Below are 5,548 nucleotides of genomic sequence, written 5' to 3' on the forward strand. Positions count from 1 at the left end.
GGCAATTATTTGGTGGCTATATGTGCAAGAATTTAAATAATATTCTAGGTGGCTTGGTCTGTTCCTGGGATGTTGAGGACTACAATTGTACGTGTGCTTTTCCTGTGACCTACACACAGCCATCACCAAATTCCTTGTCATGTAGCATAAATATCACAAGAATTTAATAGATGGTATAGAAAAAACTGAGTCTGTGATCAATGAGTTTGAGAGATTTTAAACAAACAACAACAACAAAAAAAAAAAATACACAGAATCCTACAAAAGACTTCTCAGGATCTTTAGTAGGCCAGTAGTTTAGCAGGTTGTGTGCCCTTCTAGGGACAATGGGATATGGCAGTACCCATTCTGGGACTTGGTGGTGATTATGTTCTAATAGGGGGAGAAAGACATTTTAAAATAATCACAAGACATCAGTTTTTAAAAAAATAATAATCACAAGAAAGTTTTGAACAAAACACTGATATCATCATCTCACTAAGTTAGAAACTAAGTCAATGTGGCTGTGCTTTGGAGCTCTCCTACATGATAGAGAGCAAGAATGGAAGCAAGAAGACTTTGAGATTAATATGGCAATCCAGGTGGAGAGAAGGTGGCTCATTCCAAAGTGGTAGCAGCAAAGGCAGTGATAAGTGGTCATGTATTGGATGTTTTGATGATAGAAGTGACAAGTTTTCTTGATAGCTTGGGTGTGGTATGTGAAATAATTTTAAAAAAATCAAAAATAATTCAAAATTCTCTAACCTGAGCTACTGGAAAGATGGAGTTGCCATTTATAGTAAAAGGGAACACTTAGGGATGGAACAAGTAATTTTTAGGAAAATATCTAAGTGATATAATTATGGACATGCTAAATTCAAGGTAGCTACTAGACATCTGAGTAGAATTATCAAGGACACAGTAGACTAATCTGCCTGAGTTCATTCTTGCCTTTAAAACTTACTGAACTGATTATGTTACTTATTTTACCTCTTTGTGATTCCAATTTCATTTTAAAAATTATGATAATAATACTACCTAGTTCATAAGGGTTTTAAATTAATATAATAATTTGTTCATATCTAAAGATCTGTATCAAAATATAGTATGTTTATATCTAGCTACATGTCAGTAGACAGATATATTGCACCAAATATATTAATCAAATACATTAATCACTAGATAATTTCAGCTATTATCATCATTTGAGTTTGGAATTTGAGACAGAGGCCTGGGCTGGAGATTAAAAATGTAGAAGTCATCAGTTTATTGATATTGTTTATAACCATAGGACTGAATCACCCTTGTCACTTATAGATATAGATATCATAAATAGTGTATGCTTTATGTTTCAAACTTTCTTGGTCCCAAGATGTTTTTTTCTCTTAAAGTACATCTTCCTGTAATATTTATGAAAGAATGTTATCAAAGTTCCTGAGTGGGGCTAGGAGTATAGCTCAATTGGTAGAATGCTTGCCTCCTATTCACAAGGCCCTAAGTTCAATCCCCAGCACCACAGAAAACAAACAAACAAAGGCCCTGAGTAGATGCTCAATGGAAAGTTTTAATTAGAAAAATGTCACCTCAGGGGCTGGGGTTGTGACCCGTGATAGAGCTCTTCATAGCATGTGTGAGGCACTAGGTTCAATCCTCAGCACTATATATAAACAAAAAAATAAAGTAAATCTAAAATATATTTTTTAAAAAGTCACCTCAAAAATGTTTGGAAGATATGTAAAAAATATTAAATGTTCCTTAGGATAGTCAGTTAAGTCTATCCTAAGGATATTAGAAATCTGTATGTCAGGAGGCAAAATCAATGGAGAGAAATAAATGGACCCACATTAATAGAAATGCAGGATATATGTAGCTATTCCAATACATAGGCCAATTCTTTCCCATTATTCCTGACTTTCACAGATGCATGTAGGATACAGAGTCACCGCTATACTCTCTCCAACAGATGGGAGGCTATGCAAATGAGTTTGGATTATGGGCAATTACAAGCAGTTCTCTTATTGGTCAATAGCCAGATGCTTAAATTTTAGGGGGCACTAGTAGAGAATTCAAAGCAGCAGCTCAATTGTACAATGCTGTTGCTGTCCTGAGCTCACACTCTTCTTGTCAAACCACTCCTGCTCATCGTTTTCTACAGTCTCCCAAGTTTTCTCAGAGCCTGAGAAATCCTGTTCTTTATGCTTAGGGTTATTACTGACCTACAGTAAGCAGGCCATAACTTGAATCATTTCTCTGGTTTTGGTAGATTTGTAGTGGTCCCTTTCATAGTCTCACATCTGTTCTCACTTGTGGTCAGATACTAGAATTAACAGAGGGTTGGCTTGAGCTAAGCATTTGGCCATTGACTATGAACCAACACTGAAACTGACTGACTCCCAGGAGGCCCCATCAAATCCCAGTGTTCTTTTCAGAACACTGTGCTAAGCAGCATCATTCTGTGCTTCAGATGATAGCCATTCTTCATGGAATCCAGGATTTTCCATGGAAGCACTTAGCACATTATTAAGAGATCATTAACCCTATAATCCTTTCATAAGACTTACACGGATGGAAATGTGAAGGTATTATTAATTTTTCTTCTCTCTGCCAATACTTTATTGAAAATTTCCTATAAATTATTTGACTTCTTCAAAAAGGATATGACATTATCCCATTTTTCCTGATGGAGCAACTAAACACTTCAGAAGTTAACAGAATTGCATGGGGTCCCATATCTAGGTAAGGAATTGACACACTTCCGGGGCTGTCCTACCTCAAAGCCATTGCTTTTTTTTTTTAATGCATATAGCAAGCAACTCCTATAACCTTATGCATTGGGTCAGAGATCCAGAGATACTGCTTTCCGTCAAGTTGGCACATTTAATTACTGAGATTTTTGATGGCTTTTCTGTGACTTGCAGGTGTGGTGTGAAGTACCTGTGAACAGCATTCTGACAGCAGATGGATATTCCCACGTGCAGGTGCCTTGTCAGGGTTTCCATTTTCATCTACTTACTGTAAAACTGTCCTTATTGTCACCAGAGTCCTTGAGACTATCTCTTTCTCTATCCATTGTTTTAGCAAGTCACTCTATCCTGTCATGCACCAAGAAGCTTAGAAAGCTGCAGTTTTAAGTTTTGAGTATCTTTTATCATTGAGGGTTTTCTTGGTAAAGCAATATTTGGCTTTAATTTTCACACACACACATCACACATGCCTGTATCCATACACATATATCAGAATCTGTATGCATCATAGGCACACATATGCATATAAGTATGTGTATATTTAATTATACAACTGGATGTGTTTTGACCTTTATAAACCCACGTTATTACCATCCACTCTGTGTTACCCAACAGTTTCATTTACCACTGACGCTCCCTCATTCCTGTTCTAGTTCTAAGCAAACATCACAGCACCCCTCACTAGTCTGTCACCCCCCATAGACTCATGGATGGATGCCTGAATTAAAGGTTGCTGTGAGCACTTATGTCACAATCTTTGTATGGACAAAGGCACTTACTTATGTGCTCACAAGGGGAATTGTTGGGTCACAGGGTCAGGCACGTATATTCAAAGTGATTTGGAATGCTGTTCAGATTGGAGGATGGCAAATCAAATGATTAAAATGAACCCAAATAGTACTTATGACTGGAGAAAGAGGAATTGGGGTTACTCCTTCTGGAAGATATGGCTAAGAGGTGATTTCCTAATTCTCTTGAAGTATATAAAGGGTAATTTTAAGGAAGAAAGGAACACACTATCAATTTATACAAGGTACAAGATGAGAGAAAATGGGATTAAATTTCAACAAAAGAGTGCTTAGGCAGAGTATTATCATAATTAACATAGAAATAGGTTACTGTCCCTAGGGTGTCTTCAAACGTGTAATGCTCTTTCCTTGGGTAAAAAGAAGAAAGGTTAGGAAGCAAATTTGTCTTGCTATCTCAGGAGTCCTTATTCTTGATTTGTTTTCTAAAAGATACAATTTTCTTACTAATATGTCCTATGTCTAGGATACCGTACATATATGAAACCAGAATACTTTAGTTCAGCATAAATGATAAACTGAAGGGTTATACCCAAAGACTTAAATATGGATTTTCCAGAGGAAAACTGGAGTATAAGATTATAATTATGATATTTATGAATAACATTTCTGGGACAAACCAGTAATATCTGGACACTTTTTTGTTTTGTTTTGTTTTTGGTATTGAGGACTGAATCCAGGAGCACCTTAATATCCTCAGCATTTTTTATTTTTTATTTTGAGACAGGATCTCACTAAGTTGCTGAAGCTGGCCTCAAACTTGTGATCCTCCTGCCTCAGCCTCCCAAGTCATTGGGATTACAGGCTTTGCCACCATGCCTGGCATACTTGGATACTTTTGACAGAAGTAAAGCTAATGAAGAGTCAATGCCTTCAGGAGGGCAGAGTAGCTTCTGTTAGACCAGCCTTTCTACAGATAATAAATGTAAGCTCTGAACAATATAATGAACTTCTAACTGAAAATGCTGGACAGACAACTAAAGCAAGCACATTTTAGAGAGGAGAAAAATAAAAATAAAAAATAAAATGAAAATAAAATAAAAATTTTATTTGTGAAAATAAAAACTCTGGCAAGACACCTAGTTAGAGGAAAGGCATTACTCTACATTAATTTTTCATTTTTATGGCTTCTAGCCTGAGAGAATGCTAAAATATATCCTGGTACTGGGGGCTTAACTTCTGAAAGCCACTAACTTTTATTGAGAACAGGACTTATAACCTGCTTTATGTATGGTTCCATGAGAAAAGGACACAGAGACCACTTTAATTTACCCCTATAACACTTACAAATATGGAGTTTAGCTTCCCTTTTTATTTTTCTGTGCCTGACAATTGATGCTTGTGTATGAATAATATAAAAAATGAATTTAGATGTATTCCCAGTACGAGGCTCCAAGCTGGATCACTGTTGGCATATATGATACCATTTTAAGAATTATAAAATGCCACCCTTCTTAATAAAATGGCTCACCTGGAGATTTCTGGCAAACCAACTCCAAAAAGATGTTTAAGACCACTGTATAGTACACCTTCAGTGGGTACTGTTCTGATAATTAGAGTCCTAGGCCAGAGGCCCCCTCTGGAGGTCCCAACAAATCAAATCTGGCCACTTGCCTCAAGAAACACATGAAAAATATAATGGTTAAAAGCAGGAAAGAAACTTTAATCGGTATAGCTCTATTGGAAAGACAAAGAAGACCAGTGCTTCTAGCCCTGTTGTTAGGAGTCCTGACATGTTGCTTCCAGATTTTATAGAAAGGAGGACCAAAAATGCACATAGTGGAGCAGTCTTGGTCAAACTGGTTTGCTCATCCTTATCTCAAGATGGATCAGGTGGGCCTTGTCAGAGATAAGAAAGTTGCTGTTGCCTAGGGGGTAGTTTTGACTGATGTTTATCCATCAGACCTGTTGTTCCTGAAATCCAAGGTGACTCAGCAAAGGAGACACTTGAAGGCAGAAATGACAAGATTTTTTTTTTTTTTATCCTGCTTTTAATTTTCCATTGGCAGTTTCAGGTCT

The sequence above is a fragment of the Callospermophilus lateralis genome, chromosome 1, assembly GCF_048772815.1.
Source record: "Callospermophilus lateralis isolate mCalLat2 chromosome 1, mCalLat2.hap1, whole genome shotgun sequence".
In the NCBI taxonomy this organism is placed as follows: domain Eukaryota; kingdom Metazoa; phylum Chordata; class Mammalia; order Rodentia; family Sciuridae; genus Callospermophilus; species Callospermophilus lateralis.